At 49.9% G+C, this 22364-nt stretch overlaps 1 protein-coding gene across 1 annotated transcript in view; it reads left to right on the plus strand.

Moving 5' to 3' along the window:
- The first annotated feature begins 596 nt into the window (after positions 1 to 596).
- ACAN (aggrecan) overlaps positions 597 to 22364 on the plus strand; it is a 62029-nt gene continuing 40261 nt past the window's right edge. The window contains exon 1 of the mRNA XM_037835339.1: positions 597 to 632. The gene's annotated coding sequence lies outside the window, so the exon portion shown is untranslated. The remainder of the gene's footprint in view (positions 633 to 22364) is intronic.

The following is a 22364-nucleotide window of genomic DNA, read 5'->3' on the forward strand; positions in this document are numbered from 1 at the left end:
TTCCTTCCGCCGGACCCGGAGCTGCGGGTCGGCGCCGCCTTGAGGAGCGCTCCTCCTGCGCGCGGCGCGCCCGGTGGCTTCCCCAGCGGCGCGCGGGTCGGGAGCCGGGTTCCAGCGCGCGCCACACACCTCTGCCGTCCCCTCCCCCTTTCGGCCGCCCCTCGGGTCCCCCGGGGGTGGGGTTTCCCTCGGCGCTCGCCCCCTCCCACTCGTCACCCCTCCCCCTCCCGCCCCTATGTATGTGTCACTGCACGCCCTGCCCGCCCGCCCACCTACCTCCCAGCCGCTCCTGAGGGGCTCGCAGAGCTGACGACGCGCGTGGCGCTGTTCAAGGTCTCTCTCTCCACACCCTCGCCGGCCGGCATCTGACGCGGGTGCCAGGCGGCTCCGGGCACCTTTCAGTGTCCCTTCCCTCGACTAGCCGGGACTCCGCATCCAACCGCTGCCGCTGAGGCCACCGCCGGAGGAGACCTGCGGACAGGACACCAGCAGGAGGAGGGGTGCGCAGCGCCCGCGCCGAGCGTCTCCCCTGCTGCGCAGCGAGACCCGGGCCTCGCGGCCCAGGAGCCCCCGACCGCCCCGCCAGGTGTATGGGACTGAAGTTCTTGGAGAAGGGAGTCCAACTCTTCAAGGTAACCGTCTCCTTCCCTCCAGAGAGAGGCTCTCCCAGGGCGCCCTGAGCGCCAGGAGCTGTTCTGAGGCTACTGGCTCTGCCGGGGGCTGCACTGCCTGGGTCTCCCCCCACGGGAAGGTGCGTGCTGCGTCTGCGGTGGAGTTGAGCAAACTGTTTGGCGGTTGCAGACTCAGAGTGAATGGGAAGAAGGAACACGTGAGAAAGGTCTCTAGAGTGTCCTTAGATTGAAGAATAGAGAACAAGGGAGGCTTTACTCCCAACTCCTATATGCTCTCAAGTCTTAGGGTCCCAGGAAGAGATGCGGTTGACAGATGAGCAGCTTCAGAGTCAGGGAAATGTGGGTTCAAATCTGCTCTGTGCTGCTTTTGAGCTGGAAGTTGCTTCATTTCCCTGAGCTGGTCAGATGGGAGTGATTCAGCCTCCTTGACAGGGTGGCTGGGGGAATAAATGAACTGACGTGGACAGTGTGTCAGGCACAAAGAGGTGCCTAAGCAGAACCCATCCTCCCCACTTCCTTGGCCACAGGGCACTTGAAGAGATGGAGATGGGGAAAAACCAGGAGGAGATGAGCAGAACTTGGGACAGGGCTACTGAGCTGCCCGCGAGAGAAGACAAGGGCAGGGCTGTGAGCATGCCCACGCCACCCAGCAGGGGCATTTCTCAAGGAAGAGGAAGGGAGATAAGCACTTTTTCCTTCTGCAAGTGAAGCCAATGATGGGAGAGCAGGAACTCTTTCAAACCCTGGGGTGGGACGGGAGGCTCTCAATATGTCAAGTGAACCCACATTCTAGGCCATAGCAAGTTGTGGCTGTGTCGGGGTGTCTCCGGTTGAGACAGAGTCTCCAACCCACCCAAACTTTTACATCATTATCCCCTTTCAGCTGTGAGCTGGGTTCTGATGGGATGTCACTAGGGCCTTGGATATACACCCATCTGGTCTCACCATGTTGGAAACCAAACCCAGTGAACTGCACTGACTTTCTAAAGGTCCCACTGCAACTTAGGAACAGGACTAGGACTAGAATCTGGGGTTTTTTTCAGAGACCCTAGTGGGTCCCTAGTCCTGATTTAAGAGTCCTGAAGTTTGGGCCCTAATTTTTATCTCTGTTTCTTGCCTTCTGGGCTGCCTTGGGCTAGGCATCATCAGGTAGCCTGTGGCCCCTGGGCAAGGCAGTTTGAGGAGGTGCTGGTGAAGACAGATGGAGGAGTGTTGGCCTGTAAATTACTGAGCTTGGGTAGAGACTGAGCAGGTGTGGAAGGGAATGCAGGAGAAAACCTAAAGGCTTGTTAAGGGAGTGGTAAGGGAGAGATGGTCCTATCCTTTAAAAAAATTATAGAACAAAAGTTACCCCAGTACAGGAATTCTTAAAAGGAAGAAAATGTCTCCGAGAAATGCTGGAATTCCTCAGGTTGCATCAGATTGTGTTTAAATTAGATACATGGCCTGCTACTGTTTGGCGCAGGACCTGGTGGCTTTCATTCATTCGCCTGTGTTTCTGGAGCGCCACCTAGAGGCCAGGCTCAGTGCTCAGTGCACATAGCCGGCCCTCAACAAACAGTAGCTTGTGGGATGAACCAAGTAAAGCCCGGTGCCTGCCACAGGGCAAGTACTCGATTATTTAGTATTATCTCTGTTGGTATCCTATTATTATTATTAATTTTATATTGAGTAGGCATTTTTCTTAGAATTTTCAACGAAAATCGTACTTAAGAGGGGATTCTTTATTTATTGATTTAAAGTCTGCCAGTCAATACAGGAATAAATAATCCAGAGTTAAAAGCGATGAGAATATTATTACTTCTGGGTGTGTGCGTGTGTGTGTGTGTGTGTGTGTGCGTGCATGCATTTGCAGTGACATCCTGCACTGTCTGGTGTGAGCCAAACCTGACCCCACTCCCTGCCCCATACCCAGGCACACATCTGGCCCCTGCTCACCTTCTCACTTCCCCCACGCCCCAGGCACCCCCAGTTGGAGGGGGAGCTCCAAGGCAGAGCTGGCTTCCTGAGAGGGGGGGTAAGAGCGGTGAGGGTGGGCAGACAAGGCAGACCCGGGTTCGAATCCCAGCTTGGCCACATAACTTTTATCAGGCGATTCAGCCCCCCTGAAGCTCAGTTTCCTCTTCTCTAAAAAGGGAGAAAAAATCTCCCATAGGAGGATTTTTGTGAGGATCAAAAGACACACTGTGGGTCTGAATTACAGCAAGCACCACAGACCTTAGTTTCTCTCCTCTAACAGCTCCTGGGCCCTCTTGGGGTCACAAACGGTAAGTTCAGGATAGTAGCAATTTCAAATATTCTGTCTTAGTGTGAGATTGTGTGTCCCAACTTTTGGTGTGGGAAAAAGAAAACATGACGCCTTCTAGCTTTGGGGCCCCTCCCAAGGCCCTTCTTGTTGAGCACTAGAAAGACCTCCACTGAGTCAGGGAAATTTCCACAAGTCTCATTTTTAGTCTGTCTCTGCTTCCATGGGAACATCTAGCACAGGATTTGCCCAACTGCAGGGCATGAAACCAAGTTAGTGAGGGTTTTATGAAACAGGAAAGAATAGAAAATCTTAAACTGCCTCCTATGTAGTAAGGGTAAGTATTGTTTCTGGAAAGCTTTGGATCTGTTATATATTTGGCAGCCCAATATGTGTATGTGCGTTTGTGTGTATCATATACGTATATATGCAGATATATATACAAATTAATATTGTGTAGTGTATTTTTGGGGAATTCCTGTCTCAGGGCTCCAGGTGGCAGGCTCTGGGGTCTTCCTTGCTGCCTGGACCGGATGCTTCAGTGTCTCGCAAGTGAAGGCAGCTAGGGATGGAAGCTGGGAGTGGGGGTGAAAGGCAAGTGCAAGGAAGAGAACTCGGTGTCTGGGAAGAAGCAAGGATTGGAAGACATGCTTGCTTACAGATGGAGCTGGAGATGGGGTGGTGTGTGCCGGCTACACTGGGCAAGGGGGTCTGTGGTGGGGGTACATTCTGGAAACAGGAAGGATTCCTCTTCTGCTCTCACCAGGAGAAGGTGGATTTGAACCTGGGTCTACCTTGCCTGCTAGGCTGCCCACCCTCACCACTCTTGCCCACCATCTGGAAAGCAAGCTGTGCCTTGGAGCCCCCTCTCCAACAAGGGATGCCAGGATCTGACCACCTGGCCATGCTGCCTCCTTAAGGAAGCCTGTTAGACTGGGCAAAGGGGGCTGTCCCTGTGGCATCTCCCCTGAACAGGGGGTGACTGCTCCCCTTCCCCAGGCCCAACAGGACACTCCCATCCCTGGGAGGGGGTCTGAGCCCTTGGGCACTGTTGGAGGTGGAGCCCAGTGTGACTGCAGAGGAGGGGTCGCTGTGGGGGTGGGGCAGGTTAAGGTTAGAGAGGGGGAGGGAGAGGGCAGGAAAGAGAAGGACCAGAGGGGGAGGCAATTTGCAGGGAAAACGGGAAAACGGTTCCCCTTTTCAAAAGTTGAATCTAGGGCAAGAACGGAAGCAGTGGAGTTTACTTTTAAAAACTCAGAGCCTCCTTGTAAGCAGCCAAGTGTGTGTGTCTATGTGTGTGTGAGTGTGTGCTGGGAGGGCAGGCCCTGCGGGCTGGCCTGGGTGTGTGCGTGTGTCAGCGGCCACTTTCTCTCTCAATGGCCTTACAGTGTATCCTAAAGAAGCTTTTTGTTAAACTCATGAATAGGTGGATTTGGGGTGTGCAATACTGGGCATCAGGATTTGGATATTTGGTTACCTTTGAGGTTACATGTTCTTCCTTTTAAGACACACACCCAAAAAAGGAGCCACCTCTCCCGTACAGGGTCTATTTTTTGGAGGGGGAGCGAGACCTTGCTTGTCTCTCTCTAATTGATTTGACTCAGGGGAGGTTAAGGAGGAGAGATTCGTGTCTGGGCAGGTTGGCAAGGCGAGGCTAGGGGACAGCCCCCTCCCCAGTCCCCTGAGCTCTGCAGTGGGACATGGCGAGCCCCTGGCGTGGGTGACTAGGGCCTTTGGGCCTCTGAAGAGGCTTATTTAACAGATTGCAAAGGAGGCTGAGACTCAGAGAGAGGGAAGGAACGTGTCCCAGGCCGCAGAGCAGGTCCAGGGGATCTGGATAGGAACCCAGGCTTCAGGCCCTGTCCCAGAACTTCTCACCATGTCCACAGAGACCCTTCATTCATTCATTCACTCATTCATTCATTTGTTCACTCATAATTCTTTCAGCAGCACTTGCTATACATGAGGCACTGCACTGGGTGTGGGTGACAACAGTGAAGAGAAAAAGTCACTCTTCTTGCCCCCTGGCTGCTCACCATCTAGTGGGAAAAACAGGCTTTGACCAAATTGGCCTTGACCCCTGAGTTCTATAAAGCAGTGGTTCCCACCTACGGGGTGATTTTGTGCCCCAGAGGACATTTGGCCACTTCTGAAGACATTTTTAGCTATCATGTTGGAGTGCTACTGGCCTCTAGTGGGTAGAGGCCAGGGATGCTGCTAAACTTCCTGCCATGCACAGGACAGTCCCCCAAAACAAAGAATTATCTGGCCCCAAATGTCTATAGTGCCTGGGGTTGAGAAACCCTAGGCTAGACATTCATTCAGCTGCCAGGCTGGGCCATGTCCAACTGTGGGCAAGGGCAGGAGGCCTTGGGGTAGGAGGGCAAGAAGAAAGGGTTTGGTAGGCAGTGACGAGTAGACAGCAAATGGGGAAAAGCAAAATTAAGGTAGGGCCACAGTGAAAAGGTAGAAAGAACTTGGGCACGGAGGCTTAGATCTAGATTGAAATCCTAGCTGTGTGTCCTTGGGCAAGTCACTTATCCTCTCTGAGCCTCAGCTTCTGCATCTGTGAAATGGGGCTTGTGGGACTGTTAGGATTCAAGACAAAGCAAATAAAGGAGCTGGTGCAAAATAGACCTACAATGAAATAGCAGCTGGCATTGTTAATCTTTGAGGCTGTTAAAGATCCAGTTGTGGAAAATTACAGCATCCTCAGGTGTGGACATGTAATCATAAAGCCAAAGGAGGATGCTGTTTGGGGCATGTTTGCTGCAGTGAGGCCTTGTGTGGGAGGGGGCCATCCACAGCCCCTATGAAGGAGTGAGAAGAAGGAGGAAGGGTTTGCTCCAGCAAGAAGCACAATGGGTGGCAAACAAGCCCCGTCCCACAGCCCCAGGTGCACAGTGGGTTGTCACGTGAACTGGGCACTTACTGGATGTGTGATCATGGGGGAATGGGTTCCTTATCTGTAAGATGGAGATAGTAAGGCCTGCCCTCACAGCTCAAGATTCAGTGAGAAACAGTGGAGATGCTGCCTCGGGTGGGGGGGCTGTGAAGTCAGGGCAGGGACCTTTTGTATCTGGTGTGCCCCGTGCCTAGCCCAATGCCAGACACACAGGCAGGCTTGTTGAATGAATGAATGAACAAACGAGTGGGCCGTGGCACACTGTAAATTCCTTTCAGCTCTTGACAAGGAGATTACCAACAGGTTCCAAAAAGAGCAGTCCTCCAGCTCGCCACCCCTCCATACATGCAGGCCGGAGGAAACGGGGACCTGGGGATCCAAGGGACAACTAGACTCAGGCTGCAACACCAGAAGGCGGCCTCTAAAGGGCGCTGCAGACAGCGACTGTGCTTGAGAGCCTCAAAGAGGTTCCCCATAGGGGGGTGGCAGTTGGGGGTAAGACACCTGAGCTGAGGAAGGCCCAGCTGCCAAAAAGGAGACCAATCCAGGTTCAGGAACCCAGAGACTTGTCTCAATGCAGACACGTCATTGAATACCTCCATTGTCCCATCTGTAAAATGGGGCTTTGCTCAACCACGTGGAGATGAAATCACAATGAAATTAAGGCCAAACAGAAATCCACCAGGCAAAGGGGTGGCTTCGGGTAAATCACCAGGCCTCCGTGAGCCTACAATTTACAGAATCATGCAGCAATAGAGCAGGAAGGAGTTTGGGGGTCACCACACCCCACCTTCTTTGTTATTCAGGTGAGGAGACCCAAACCCAGAGAGGGGAGGGCACAAGCTGTTCTTGGCAAAGCCGGGGCTCAACCAGGCTCCTGCAGCTCCGCCATCCAATGAAGCCTGGCTGTGGGCAGAGATAGCTCTGGGATACCCACTGTCCAGCCCAGGGCCGTTTTCTTTCTCTGTCCTTCCCTGGTCCTTGCTTTGATCCCAGAACAGCCTTTGGGATAAAAGTCTCTTAAGAGAGAAATGTCCAAGGCAAGGTGGGACCCAGTCTCCCTTCTCCCCAGGGGAGGTTTCCCCAACAAAGCCTTCACCCTTGGCCTGACCTTCCTCCCGTTTTTTGCCTCCCCCTTTCTTCGCCATCCTACCCCCCTCACTTCAACCAGCACTTCCAGATGGCTCAAGGGAACACCTGGATTTTAGGATGACTCAGGGATGTAGCTGATGTTTTCTCAGCTTTAAAAGAAACAGAAAGAAGGGGACTGGAGGCTGTCACCGGACGTACCCTTGGTCTCTAGAATCAGAATCTTCTCAAGGGCTTTTGAAAAACGCAGGGGGCAGCCCTAATGTACTCCCCCAGAGTCTGCTTCAGTCAGACCACAGAGCCCAAAGAATCTAGGATTTCTGAAATTGCCCCAGGTGATTCCAATGCAGTTAGGTTTGTGAATTCCAGGTTGAAAGCCCAAAACATTCCTCCTTGGTGTGTTTGGTTCTAAGTCCTTCTCTCTAGCCCTGCCTCTGGGTGGCTCACCCTCCCCTCTTTCTTCGCCTCTACCTCCAGCTTGTCCTTTAGGGGAGTGAGAAGGTCACGGCCTGCTTCCCCTATCTCCTCTCTCCTACCTGAGACGGGGCCCTGCTTTCATAATATAGTTTTTCTTCCTCTGGATGAAAAGACATTTGTCCCTACGGGCGGACAAAGCTAGGCCAGGGCTCCCCAAAGTAAGCTCCACAGAACCTTCCTTCCGTGGATGTCAACAGGCATTGTGTGTAAAAAGCATTCCATTCCCAAAGGTCATTTAGGGTTAAACAAAACTAAATGCGTCCCTTTCCTGCAGAACTTCTAAATATGCTGACAGATTTTGGAAACTGCAATCAAGCTTCTCAAGTTAATTTGACCGGGGACCTTCATTTTTCTATAGCACATTGAGGGACTCTGAGTCCATAGAGATGCTGATGTAGGCAATTGCCAGGGTCTGATCCTGCAGCAGGGATAAAGGCAGCTGCACGAGGGGCAGCCCCCAGGGAAGGGGCAGACCCCACCAGGTGGAGCCTAAGGCCCTAAATCTCAAATGCAGCCTCTGACCCCGCAAGCCCTCTCCACCACCTCCTTTTCACCTCAAACCTGCACCCTTCCCTTCCATGACCATTTTAGTTCCACTTTCTCCTGGATTGAAAAAATACAGAGAGAGTGAGGCAGGGAATTCAGCGTGGTTTACCCAGAGGTGGTTCTGGACCCCATCCCCTCAGCCAAGCCCTGCCTCTGGGTGGGTTATTTATCCAAGCCTGGCTGCCCCTTCTCCCCAAGCGTGAGCCAAGGGCCTAACTCATATACTCCACCTCCTTACAACCCCCAGGGCTGCCAGTCTCCTCAAGGTTTCCGGGACCAGCGTGTCCTGGGGATGAGCAAGGCCCCTGCAGCTGAGCCTGCGATCTTGCCTCCAGCCCTGGAACTTCCTGCCACCCTATCCGTGGGCCTCACCCCCACCCCAGGCCCACTCAGCCCAGCCAGGGGCCTCACCACCCCTCACTCGGGTCATCCACTCCCCTTACAGCAGTCTCATTCTGGGATTCCCACTTGCTTCCTAAACGCAACACCAGTTGGCTTCTGCTGTAACTTGCTTTGTTGATGTTTGAACAGAGGGAGTCCACCCTGGTGTGTGGGACCTGATAACTCAGATTGACTTTATACCCATTCCTTGCGGGGTAGGGGCAATTGGCCAAGGAAGGTCCTAGCACGTTGATTCCTTGTGAGGTGTCTGTACCCATCCCTCTCCCTGCCCCACCAAGAACAAAAGTTGCATGAGACAGGCATGTTGTTGTCTTGATCACTCTGTATCCCCAGCACCTAGGAATGTCTGGCATATGGTAGATGCTCATTAAAAGTTTATTGCCCTGACAATAGTGCTTTTGTCCAGTTCAGTCCTTTCAAACTGTGCTCCAGAGAGTTGGCATTGGGGGAGTGGTCTATGACACCCCATTGGGGCCACAGGGTGGGTCAAGGGGAGGCAGAGGCAGTGGATTTGGAGGGTCACATGTCAGATTCAATCACAGCAACTCCAATTTTATGTCTTTTAGCATTGGGCTTCAAAGTAAGATTTTGTTTGAATAAAGGTTTCTAGCTTAAAAGAAAAATAAATGTTGGAAAACCATTGGTACAGCGCAATCTGCAACTTCATAGATAAGAAAACTGGGACCCAGAAAAAACTATGTTCTGCCTAAGGTTGTGGCACTGAATGATAATAGACTGGAACTTTGTGTTCTGTCTCCCGAACCGGATCAGCCGTCCCAGCCCACCTCAGCATCCCCTCCCACCTGGGTCACTGCTCAGGGACTCTGTGTAGTTAGAACAGCCACCTGGGCCAGCCCCTGTTATGACCCCAATGGGGACACCAATGACCCACCTGAGGAGAGGGGTGGTCACCCTCCATATGCCATCCCCTTACCTTCCAGCTTCCCTTAGTAGTTCATGATGACTCAGTCATCATTGGGAAGCAGCTACTTTTAGGAATACATTTATATTTTTAGGTTCTACCACCTGTGGGGCCTTAAGTTCTATCACTAGGCTACCCAACAGGGGCCTGGGGCCATCTTCCATTTCATTGCCTCTACCTCTTTCAAGCTGCAGAGTCCCGGCAGCCCCAGTGCCATGGCAGGAAGCAGGCAGGCCTAGGGATATGAGGGGGAAGGAGATATGTTTTCCCCAGGCTGACATCACTCAGAGTCTTCCTGACTTTGTAGACTGCAATAGGCAACTCTTCTCACCTTCACTGTCCACACTGAGTAAAATCTCGTCTCCATCTCTTACCTTTGTCTGTCCCCTCAGGCTCCATCCCTGTGGGCCTTTCCTGAAACTCCAGCTTCATTTTGCCTTTCTTCAGTTTCTCCCCTGGAGTTTTATTCCCAGCACCCTTCCTGATGACATCTAGCACAAAAGAATCCAGGAGGCCGTAGGCTCCCAAGTAGAGTCATATAGAAAGGCTCCAAGCCCAGTTTGGCCACTTCACCACGGTGTGACAGGAGAAGTGGTTAGCCTTGTTCTGCCTAAGTTTCTGTATCTGTAAATTGGGTTTAATGACTTTCATCCCATCAGTTTGTTGAGGGGTGGGGGGGTGTTAATGAGATAATGTAGCTAAATCACTGTACCTGGCACAGGGCACGTGCTCTCAAAGTGGCAACTGCTGTTAAAATTTTGTAGAAATGGGTTGGATGATCTTGTCTTAGCTGCAACCACCTCCTCTTGCCCAAACTGAAGTTTCTCAGCTGCTTTCTTGCCCATTTATCCTCTTGAGATATTCACACAAATCCCAGAGCTGGAAGGGACCTCAGGAATGTAATGAGTCATATGGCCTCTGCTACCGTGAAGCTAGCAGGGGAACAGGGTAAGTGAAGAAAGCCAGACCTGGCTCCTGATAGACCGGGAAGGTCAACTGCAGAAGGCCCTGTTGCACCCAGGGCCCCCACACTGCATAACTCCAGGGGGTGCCATGACAACAGGATCCATGCGAATGGGTGCCCCCTGGAGTTGTGCAGTGCACAGCCTTTGCAACTTCACACATCGGCCCTGATTGTACCCCTCTCCTTCACCCTTTCTCTTGGGACTGCACTGCAGATGTGGTACTACAAAGGATGATGGGCAGCAATTCCTCTTCAGGTGTTCTACCTTCTAGCCAGCATGGGTGCACTATCAGGAGGCAGGCTGGGGAGGTGGGGAGTGGTGCAGGGCTGGGAGCTGCTTCTGGCCCTGCAATCTTTCCTCCACCCCCATCCCCTTCTCTTCTGGGCTTGGAGAGTAAAGAAGTCTAAATTTCCCAGGAGAGCCTTTGATGGTTTGGAGTAAGTTATGGCAGTTGAACAGACTCGGTTCTAACTCCGGCTAAATCTTTGGTCTTTCTTGTTCTTTTTGGATCCCAGGAGAAATGATGCACTGAGTCCAAATGGGGCCAGAAACCTCAAAGATACTTTCACTTATGGTGTTTTTTGTTTTAAATAAAAGGCAAAATCCAGACCAAGATCTGAGATCTGTTTCTCCCCTCTCCTGGTTCCCTAGAAATACAGACAGCTCACATTGTGTCAGTCAGAACAGAAGGGAGGTAGAGACACTTGCTGATAGCTCATGAGGGTGAGGGAGCTAGACCAAGTCAAAAAGATTGGATTCAAAGTAGAAGGGCAGGGGAGAAGGATCTAGAAAGAGCCATCAAAAAACAGCCCAAGACACGAAATGTTCTTTCTCCACTGAGAAAAAAAAAGAAGTCAGAAATCGTTTTCTAAAGAAGGCTAAATGATCCTGAGGTTGACTACCAAGTGAGACTGGGGAATCTCCTGTTTTTAGAAGTTTTTAAAATTATTATCAGTAGTAGTATAATAAAAAGTTCCCCTTTTTTGATGTTACTCTATTTTAGACCTGTGCTTCATCTGAGAGATTTAGAGGAAGTTCTATCAGAGGAGACAGATGAAATAAATCCCTATTCTCCCATAGGGCGGTGATTTTATGTTAATAGGAAACTAGGCAAGTTGCACAGAAAGGAGATGGGGGCCCCTCCATGAACCGAACTATTCCTCAGAGCTGAGATTCTCAGGTGCACACTCTCACGCTGAAGCAGCCGAAAGCTCTATGAAGTCGGTCTCTTGATCCCCATTTTTTAGATGATGGAATTGAGGCATAGCTGGTAAATGGTGGAGCCAGAACTTGAACTTGGGACTGAGTCCAAGGCCTATGGATGCCTGGCTATTCCAGGCACTCTGCCTACAGAGAAGAATTTCTTGAGCTAGGTCCTGACATCTACTGTAAGAAAGAGAAGCAAAGGGGCCTGCCACCTAAGTCAGGGGCCCATCAGCCAGAGTGTGGGTGAAACCCTGCTTCTTTCCTGTGTGCCTTAACCAAGAACGTCCTGGGGATTCCTATGGCTTATGACGAGATAGAGCCGAGAGCTGGAAAGAGCTTGAGCTGATTGCACCGAACACTAATTGTGACAGAAGGGAAGTCTGTTTCCCAGCAGATTCCCAAGAGTTTTAACACATAGAGAGCTTGCTCTCCTCTCCTTCCCGAATTGAGACAACGCCCCTCCTTCCCAGCCTGCAGCTGGCTGCCTTCTCTCTCACTGGGGAGTCCACTGGTTTTGACACACAAACTCCAGTCCTCCTAATGGCCTGCCAGAGCTGGAGTTTATTTTCTCCTGTGATTATCGCCTTGAATGTAGATTTTTTTCAAAAGGATATGAAATTTCATGTCATTTTTAGAAACATCTTTCCTTTAAAAAATAATACAGGATACTGTAGAACGTTTAGGAAATATAAACACTCAAAATGGAAAAAATTAAAATTTACTATAAACCAGCCAAAGATAACTGGATTTAAATTTCTGTATATCTTTGTCATCTTTTTCCATGAATAGATATATCAAACAAACGGAATGAAATCATGTTCTATGAATCACGTGGTAACTTGCTTTTTGAGCTTAGTGATACAGTGTGAACATGTTTCCAAGTCAGTAGTTTTCCAGAACTCAAATATTCTATATGCTGGGCTCTTTATTGGACATGGTAGGGGATCCAAAGAGGAATAAGAAATTTTCCCTGCCCTTAAGAAACCTACAGTCTTGGGGAGAGAGACATGTCTGTAGTGAAAGCCATCATCAGTATGATGCAGAGAGACTAGTTCCCTGCCCCAGTACTCCTGCTGCGGGTTTTTCCATCAAGGAAAATGGGAACAGCTGCTCCTGCCAAACTCTCAAGGGTCTGAGGCTAAAACTACAGCGCAGTAGCATGTAGTTGAGAGAGTGAGAGAGGACAGCTCGGTGGGAAATTCTGCAGACACTCCACCCAAGGGGTGTGTGCCCCCAGTGAACCAGACGGGGGGCAGGCATTTGCTGCTCCCCAAGTTGGCCTCTGCTCCCTTGCACGTCTTGTGTTGTGAGCAACTTGCAACCCCAAGCGTGTTTCTAGCGTTTAATGATACGTATTTTTCGTACGACATGGCCCTCGTAGCAAGCCAACAAATTCATCTGCCGCTCAGATAAGGAAATGATAGACTAACCCAGCAAAGGAAGAAAGGCTGGCTGTGTTAGACTCACTGGGAGAGTGTGTGTTCAGCTCCAACATGGCACCTTCTTAAGAGACTTTCAAGGTAAATTTCGATCATACCTATTTCAGTCTTGTGTGCAGCTTTAGAGCCCACCGCCGTAAAGGTGCAGCTCCTCTGGCTGTGAGGAGTACATGAGACATCCCAGGGCACTGAAGGCAACACGGCATACAAGAGGGTCATTTGGCATATAGGTAGGCTTCCTTGGATATACAAAGCATTCCGGAAAAAGAATGGAGCCTGTCCAATTGAAATGGCACATGAAGATCTCCAGATACTATGATGGATAGGGATATTGATTTCTCTCCTTAAAAGGAAAGGGAGCTGTCTTAGGAGGACAATGTCATTGAATCACCGATTGGGAGGAACTGGTTGGTGCCAGATGGCCTGAGTTCCTAGAAGGCATTTTAGCTAAAGCAGCTGCTCCATCATCCTGTTGGGAGGCTGTCATTAGGAACTACAATCCTGACAGCCTTGCAGAGGACAGTCACACCACCAGAAAAGGCTGGCAGAGAACAAGGGACATGCTGGGGACAGCTGGAAAGGGAGGAAACAAAGTGGAGGCAACATCTTGTCAATGTTTGCTGCTCTTCGCTGGCTGTTCCAGTTTGCTAGAGCTGCCGTTGTGCAATATACCAGAAATGGATTGGCTTTTATAAAGGGGACTTATTAGGTTACACATTTACAGTTCTAAGGCCATGAAAATTTCCCAATCAAGGCATCAACAAGAGGATACCATCACTAAAGAAAGGTCAGTGGCATCTGGAACACCTCTATCAGCTGGAAAGGCATGTGGCTGGCATCTGCTTGTCCTTTGCTCCCAGGTTGTGTTTCATAATGGCTTTCTCCAAAATGTCTCTGACCTTCTGTTTCTCTTAACTTCTCTCATTCTCTGCTTGGCTCTCTTGAGGCGTTTCTCTCTAAGCATCTGGGAGTCTCTTTTAGCTTCTCTGGGGCAAACTGTGTGCTTCATATCTTACGTTAGCATCTCCAAATGTCCTTCTGTCCACAACTCCAACCATCCCTAAGCATTAGCAAGCATCTGGGTCTGTGTCATCTCTTTTTAAAGGACTCCAGTAAACTAATCAAGACCCACCCTGAATGGGCGGGGCCACACTTCCGTGGAAATAATTTAATCAAAGGTCTCACCCACAGTTGGGTGAGTCACATCTCCATGGAAACACTCAATCAAAAAAATTCATCCTAATCAGAAGACTAATAGTCTGCCCCCACAAGATTGCATTAAAGTACATGGCTTTTGTGGGGGACATAATAGATTCAAACCAGCACATGGGACAAGGCAGGAATTGGAGGGGGTCTGTGAGGGGCTCAGAGAACCAGGTCTCCAGTTAATTCTGGGTCTTATTCTATAGCCCTGAGGTGCCTTGGTCTTTTTAGTCAAATTTTGAAGCTGAACCCAATCTATGCTAAGACTTTCTGTAGATCAGGCATTCAACAAATGTCTGTTAATTGAATCCATGATTTTAATCCAGGGTCACTGATTATCAAAAGCCTTTTGACACAGATTGTCAAAAACTCCTGAGGGGTGCCATCCTCAGCATCTCACATGGTACATGGGAGGCAGGGTGCTGGCTAAGGGCCCTGCTTTTGAGTCAGAAGATTTGGTTGGAATTCAGGCTCTGCCACTCAGACTGTGGCATTTCAGGTGAGCTATTGACCTGCTCTGAGTTTCTGTCCCCTCAGTTCTAAATAGGGCCAGTAATAGTGTCCCTCTCCCAGGACCCAGGTCAGCACTGAATGAGATGATGCATCTGTTCAAAATGCTGCCGGTCACCATAGCTGGCATGAAGTCGAGCCTCAATATACAGCCGCTTTTAGAAGAAATAGTGTATCTAGGTGCTCATGGATGAAGAGAGACTCAAGGATGAAGAAGACCTGATGCTTGTTCCCCATGGGTGCAGTCTCATTGCAGAGACAGACAAATGCTGCAGGCAGGGTGTGCTCCTCCTGGATGGAAGAGGGTGAACTTGATTGTGATGGGGGCACCAGGGAGATTTCACGGAAGAGGGACCAACTGTCCTGCCCTTCAAGGATGGAGAGCATTTCATTATGCAGAGAGTGTGGAGGCTGTGCTTTCCTCCTGATGCACATCTCTGAAACCCTGAGAGGTCCCCTTACCTACAGAATGAGGGAGCCTGCAATCATGGAAACACTTGTGCATCTGGCCCAGCCTTGTTTGATCCTACACTACTTGGATCTATCCCTTCCTTCATGCCTTTGTACTTGTCATCCCTTCCTCCTAGGATGCCCTTTTCCTGTCACTACACGTCCATGTTACACCTGTCTGTCAAGGCTCAGCTTAAATACCACCTCCTTCTCAAAGCTCTCCCTGATCCCCCAAACAGGAGGCACTTCTGCATGCTCTCAGCTCCTGGAGCCCTCTCTCTTTGCCTCACCCTCTTTTTCTCTGGTATTTTTCCACCATCTCTTCTCCTCTCCTCTCCTATCCCAGTGAGCTCCTGTGGTAGGGAGTGGAGCTGGGGGGTGGGTTCCCAGCTGGTCCCTCCTTGGGTCTCCCTCAGCCCCTACTACAGAGTCTTTCCCGTGGTGGGTGTTTGAAAGAGGAGAGGAGGGCAGGAGGAAAGCCAAGAAGTGCTTGGAATTTTTCTGGATGGAAGGCTATCAATCCTGCCACAAGAGGGCTGAAAAAAGATAGCTTACTTCCTCCAGAGGACATCCGTCCCCAAGAAGGGAAAGCAGTGCCACTGAGGGATGACATGGAATGAACGGGCCTCTTCCAATATCCACCCAGCCAGTGCTGAACATCCTCGACGTTCTAATGAAGGAGGGAAGAGCTGTTCCATGTATCTCCTGAAACAATACACAAAATCCCACAGATGTGGGCAGTATTTCCCAAGAACTGTGTCCACAGCTCCCATCAGCTCTCAACAAGGAACATGACCCAAAATGAGCTAAGTGGATGTTCTCTGTAAGGTCCTTTATCAACCCTGGAATCTGGGAATGAAAACTAGAAGATGGGTCTAAAAGAGAGATTTGACTCCAAATAACCCATCTCCTTTCTCATTCTCAACTGGTTCCCAGGACCAAACTCCGTGAATGCAAGTATCCACCCTTGAAGTTCAAGGGGAATGAGCCAGTCGCCCCTTTTTCCTTTTCAGCTACATCCCAGGCACCTGGCTCGCCACTTGATCCAGGAATTCAGCTGTAACCCCAAGTACCTGATGACCCTTCTGACAAGCAGGCCCTTCCACCAGACCCTCTGCTTCCAGAAACCTTTCCTGAAGATCAGTTTTGAAACCCGGGCTCAATCCCTACTCACATAGCCGCTGAGGGGGAGCGCTGGGTCTCCTAATCGCTTCCCAAGTTCCTGCAGGAACTCTCTGTCCTGCCAGGTTGGCAGTCAACACTCATCAGATGGAACACAGTTCTTGGCCCCTGCTCCCTGCCCCAGGAAAGCTGCTGGTACCTGGTGGGAAGTTTGGGCTGAAGGACGCTCCTTTCCAAAAACCTAGGTCTGATATTTACACAAAGTCTGAAATTAATGCAGAGAAGACTTCCAAGTGGCCAGGCTGGAATGGAAGGCTGAGAACAGGAAAGGGCAGGCACCAAGTACCAGTTTTTTTTCGACAGAGAGAACTGGGCAAAGCTGAATTTCCCTGTGTGAGTAAATCAGAAACCATTCATGGTGACTATGCCTCTCCACTTTAAACTAGTTTTCCTTTGCAATTGAGAGAGGGGAGGGGTGGGGGAATAATGGAAGTGTTGGGGAAAGGCTGGTGTGCTGAGCTGAGAGGGCGTGCCTCTCCCAAGGATATTCTGAGGGAGGACGGCACGGCCCCGGCCACCCCATCCTCAGGAAGCAAGGCCCCTGCCGGCCTTCCTGCCCAGCGCCTAGACTCTGTCTCCTCCCAGCTCCACAGAAATGCAGCATTCATCAGGCTGACATCCAGGCTCTAATTTCTGTTTTGTCCCTGGATGCTGTCTCTGGGGTCACCCAGCACTACCTGCTTGATGGCCCCACTCCTGATCTTCTTTTAGCAGGAGAGGAGTTTGGATAGATATTTCCATGGACCATGTGTGCACCCCAGGCTACCCTGACAGGCCCCGCTCAGGGTTCCCCTCTGTCCCTGAGCTTCTGATGCTCTCTGGGGCCTGAGGAGGAGCAATGCTTTGAGATCAGGCAACATTTACGGCGGCTATCATCCGTCTACAGCTTAACACTCTGTCCATTCCCAGACTTCATCCAGAAAGGACATTGCCCATTCATTGAGAGCCACCCATTCACTCATTCACCAAATACTTATTGAGCACCTACTATGTGCCAAGCACTGTTCTAGGCACTGGGAATACAGCAATGAACAAAGCAGGTGAAAATCCCTGCCCTCATGGAGCTTATTCTCTGGTAGGAGCAACAGACAATAAACAAATAAACAGAAAAGGACAATAATTTCCAAATAATGCTGATGCTATCAATAAATCGTAATAGGGTGCCATGATAAGAGTGCACCTGGGGTGGGGGTCGGAGGACAGAGCGTTCAGGGAGGTGGCATTGGAACCAAGGCTGGAACGATGAAAAGCAGCCAGCTAGGGAAAGCTGTAGGGTGAGTATGTTCCAGAAAGAAGAAAAGCAAATACAGGAGCCCCAAAGAGAAAACAAGTTTGTGTGTTCAAGGAACAGCTAGAATGTGGCTGGAGCCAAGAGAATGGGGAATATAGGGTGAGACACAGTGGGAGCAGTAGCAGGGCAGATCCCGGGGTCTTGCAGGCCCTTGGAAGGAGCTGGATTTTACTCCCAGAAACTTCAGCCTGTTCTGCTGTGAAGCACAGAGGCCAGGCTTCCTTTTTTAACTGTAATTGTATTGAGATATAGTCACATACATACAGTCATCCACAGTGTACAATTAGTTGTTCACAGTATCATCATATGGTCGTGCATTCATCACCACAATCAATTTTTGAACATTTTCATTACTCCAAAAAAAAATAAGAATCAAAACAAAAATAAAAGTAAAAAAGAACACCCAAAGCATCCCATACCCCTCACACCACCCTGTTATTCATTTACTTTTTGTCCCCATTTTTCTTCTCATTCATCCATACACTGGATAGAGGGAGTGGGAGCCACGAAGTTTTCACAATCACACAGTCACACAGTGTAAGCTATATAGTTATACAATCATCTTCAAGAATCAAGGCTACTGTATTGCAGTTCAACAGTTTCAGATATTTCCTTCTAGCTATGCTAATACACTAATAACTAAAAAGGGATATCTATATAATAATAATAACCTCCAGAATGACCTCTCAACTCTATTTGAGATCTCTCAGCCACTGAAACTTTTTTTTGTTTCATTTCTCTTCCCCGTTTTGGTCAAGAAGGCTTTCTCAATCCTATGATGCTGGGTCCAGGCTCATCCCCGGGAGTCATGTCCCACGTTGCCAGGGAGATTTACACTGCTGGGAGTCAGGTCTCACATAAGGGGGAGGACAGTGAGTCCACCTGCCAAGTTGGCTTAGAGAGAGAGGTCACATCTGAGCAACAAAAGAGGTTTTCTGGGGGTGACTCTTAGGCACAATTATAAGCAAGTTTACCCTCTCCTTTCCAGGCTTCCTTTTGCTTTAGCTGTCCCTTCTGATCTCAACTCAGCACCCCTGGCTCATTCAAGATTCCAGTGTGATACAAGTTCCCTTCCCCCCAGCTTCTCCCTCCACCCTACCCAATAGTAACCGACTATCCAGAGGATGTTCGGACTTTTGTTTGGTGGTTTGGAGGGAACAAGAGGAAGTTTAGAACAACCTGTCACAGGGAATCATTGTTCCTTGCCTCTTCTCCTGACAGCTCTGAGTATCAGTGATTTCCAGAGGCCTTACCCACGGGAATTCTGGCCAGAGATGCCAAGAAACTTGCCCAAGGTCACTGAGATAGCAGGTTATAGGGCAAAGATATGAACTCAGGTTGTGTTCTTTAAGCACTTGCTTTCTGCCATCCCATGTTGTCTCCCAGGAAACAAAAAGAGGTCATTTCAGGAAATTACATAGACCCTGGCTTCAAAGTAGACCCCAGAGGGCAGACGAAGAACAGCATAGCTCATGTAACTACAGATCCAAGTCAAAGAGGTATTACAAACAGGGACATACGTCAGTGGGCAAAGGCACAGAGACTGGAAAAAGGGAAAATTGGTATCAACTCCTGAGTATTTTCTCTGACACATGTCCTGAGCCAGGGTCACTCCTTCCAGTTCCCTGATGTGACGACTACCCACCTCCACATGGGCCTCCACCTATAAACCCATGCAGACATTTGGCAAACCAAGGCCCAGCTCTGTTCTGACTGTTGGGCCAGTGTCCTCCTGGTCCCCGGTCAGGACAGTGAGGTTGGCCACAGATCGGCACTGGCAGGAACAACTCCTAGGACTGATTTCTGACACTGAACCTCAGGAAGGACTTCCTTCTCTTGGCTCCCCTCTCTCTGCCCCCCTGTGATCAGTAGCCCAGAAAGCAGCAAGGAGTTGGCTGCCAAAGATGAGGGTCCTTAGTTGGCTCCACTGACTTTTCTGGCCCTCAGGAAGGGCTCTTCTGTCTTTTCTGGAAAGCTGGCTGATAGTAATCCAGACACTCTTGAACAAACGATATTCACTCCTTTCAGATGTTGGCTGCGACATGGCCCATTTAATGGGAGATGACTTGATTAGTGTTCTTTTAAAAACCTACCCGGAAAATCCCTGGAATGGAGTTACTCTGCAGCCCTGTCAGGCAAAGGTGGATTTGTCTAGAGCCATCTTTTTTGGAGTCCTTGGACACTTTGCCTAAGGGCTTTGGGGAGGAGCTGCCACATTGGGCTGTGGGAGCCAGTCTATCAGTGGGCTTCCGGGAGAGCAGAGAAAACCAGGACCCAGAGCTGCCCAGGGTTTCTCCCTCCCCATGAAAGACCCAAGAGAGGTTAAAGCCCTCACTTGGAAGCCCAGTTCCTCCAAAACTCTACCCTGCATTAATCGCCATCAAGATTCCCCCAGCCCTACCTGTACTCCAGGTACAATGTGGGCCCAGCAGAGCTGAAACAGGTCTTGGTTTTCCCTCTCTTATGAACTAATTAAGGCGACTCCATTTGAAATCTCTCAGCCCCTGAAACTTTATTTTGTTTTTCCTTTATTTTTCCTTCTACCTAACCCCTAAAACTCTCTGGATCTGAAATTCCATGAGAACATTTCCCATCTTCCACCTAATTAAAATATGTTTGACTGAACAATGGAATGGATGAGTGAAACTAATGAATGTAGAGGGACTAGAAATGTGTGTGGTGTGTCAGGGGGGTGGGGAGGAACTATGGGATTTGTAGCCAAAGATCTGAGTTCCAGAACAAACTCAGTCACTCACTATCTGTGTGATTTTGAGCAAGTTACTTAACCTCTCTGAGAAGTGGTCTCTCTGACTAAAAACGAGGGTAATAACGCCTTTGCAAGGTCGTTTGAAGGATGGGAAATGACATGGATACAGCTGACATAGAGTAGGCTCCTGGCATTGAGTAAGCCCAGTCTAGAGGTAGTCCTCAGATTGTCGGTGAAACCACCATGTGAGCTGACTCTGGTTAAGATGCCCGCTGTTGCCTGGGGGGAGGGAGGTGATGGCCACCCTCACTCGGTGACCATGGAAAAGCTCCAAGAGCTCTGTGGCCAGCCTTGTGTTCCTGGAGATGGGCAGTGGTGGCATTCAGATCCTACTGTCCAAACCCACAGCTTTAGCTGATCCTGTGTCCTGTAGGCTCTGAGAGAAGGCAAGAATGAGCCCTAGGCTAACCAAGTATGTCTCATTTGCTGTCATTGCAGATCAAATGCCCATTTCACTTGAAGCACCATTGAATTAGATATGCATGCAAATTATATGTAGGTATAAATTCTTAATCAAGTCAGCAAGTGCTGGTGGAGGGGCTGCTGTGTGCAGAGACACCACTCCTGGTGCCTGTGCTCAGTGCTCAGCGCATCTGTGCTAGATTAAACACAGTGATCCTTAGATGCCACTCGGGCTTCCCTCTACTCAATGAGGGGGGATCCAGTGGGACAAGACGTGGGAAAGGAGACAGCATTCACTGAGGGCCACACGGCATCTCCTTTTAACCCCACCATTGTCATACCAGATGGAGTCTATTTTATCTGCATTTTAGAGGTGAGGAAATTGAGCCTCCTAGAAGTTAAATAATTGGGTCAAGGCTACATGCTCACATGTAAGAGTCAGAGCTGGGAGTCAAACCAGATCTCTGTAACTCCAAAATCATGCTCTTTCCACCACACAGCCTTGCCCCCCACACACACCCTCGCCATCCCCCCATGCACCCACCACACGATGGCAAAGGAGTCACAAGCTAGGACCTTATTAATAAATAGATAGCAACAAAAAGAAATGACAAAGTAAAACCTAGGGAAGGTTTTCTGGAGGTGGCATTTGCACTGAGCCTCAAAAGAAGGGTATGATTATGTCAGATGTGGGACTGTGTGAGCAAAAAAAGAGAGGGGAAAGGGCAGGGCCAGATCCCAGCCAAGGGCCCAAGGAGGGCGCTGCTGGGAGATGGTCTGAGGCCACCACTTGGATTCTTAAGTACCAAGGTAGGAAATATGACCAGTCCCCTCTCTACCTGGAGTCATTTCTTGATTTCTTATTTTTCTCCCCTAGTTTCACGACCTGAGCCTTGCTCCTTCCCCCAGAGCCTCCCCACACTCCTCCCAGTCTCACAACCTTGCAGCTCCCTTCTCTGCATCCCCACATCCCTTGCTTCTCCCCCAGCACAGCCAGGGCGCAAGGGCATCTTTCCAAGTGGGCTCCAGTCTTCTCAGAGACTGAGAGCCATTGCCGGAGGGCCTGGGCATTGGAGCAGAATGAGTGAGAGATGAGCTGGTCCCAAACCACGAGGGAGGCTGGGAGAGGTGAGATGGGGCACATTCTGATCCCAGAGGTCAAAAGTGTACAACCCCCTTCTGCACTACAGGGGGCTTGCATTCAGAATCTCAAATAACTCTGGGGTCAATTCTCCTTAACCTGCCCCCATTTCAGAGATGGAAAAAACTGAGGCTCGGGGCCATGCAGCCAGTTAAGGCAGTGTCATGGTTAGGACCTGGCACCCACTCACTCATGTCTGCTGTCAACAGGTGCGGGTTTGTCTCCACCCACGAGGCTGCAAGATCCTCCTTCCCCTTCACTGGCTCCTCCGTCTTGGCACACAGCGATTCTCGAACCCTACCCTAGACAAAACTGTGTGCTTGAAATTTTATCTGCAGCCCAACTGCCATGGACCTATTTCAGTGGACCCCATTCCCAGAAAGCAGGGAAGAAATTGCAGAATTTGATTTAAGATGCCTTGGTGATGATGGAGCGAGTAATAAATTTGGAATAAGGAAATCAAAGATGTAGAGAGAGGGGAGATAAGGAGGAGAGGGTGGAACGGGGAGAAAGAGGAGGAAATACAAAAAAAAAATACTCTCATATACACATAGGTCACCACTGCAGTCACTTGGAGGGATGGCTGGCTT

This window comes from Choloepus didactylus, chromosome 4 (assembly GCF_015220235.1).
Source record: "Choloepus didactylus isolate mChoDid1 chromosome 4, mChoDid1.pri, whole genome shotgun sequence".
In the NCBI taxonomy this organism is placed as follows: domain Eukaryota; kingdom Metazoa; phylum Chordata; class Mammalia; order Pilosa; family Megalonychidae; genus Choloepus; species Choloepus didactylus.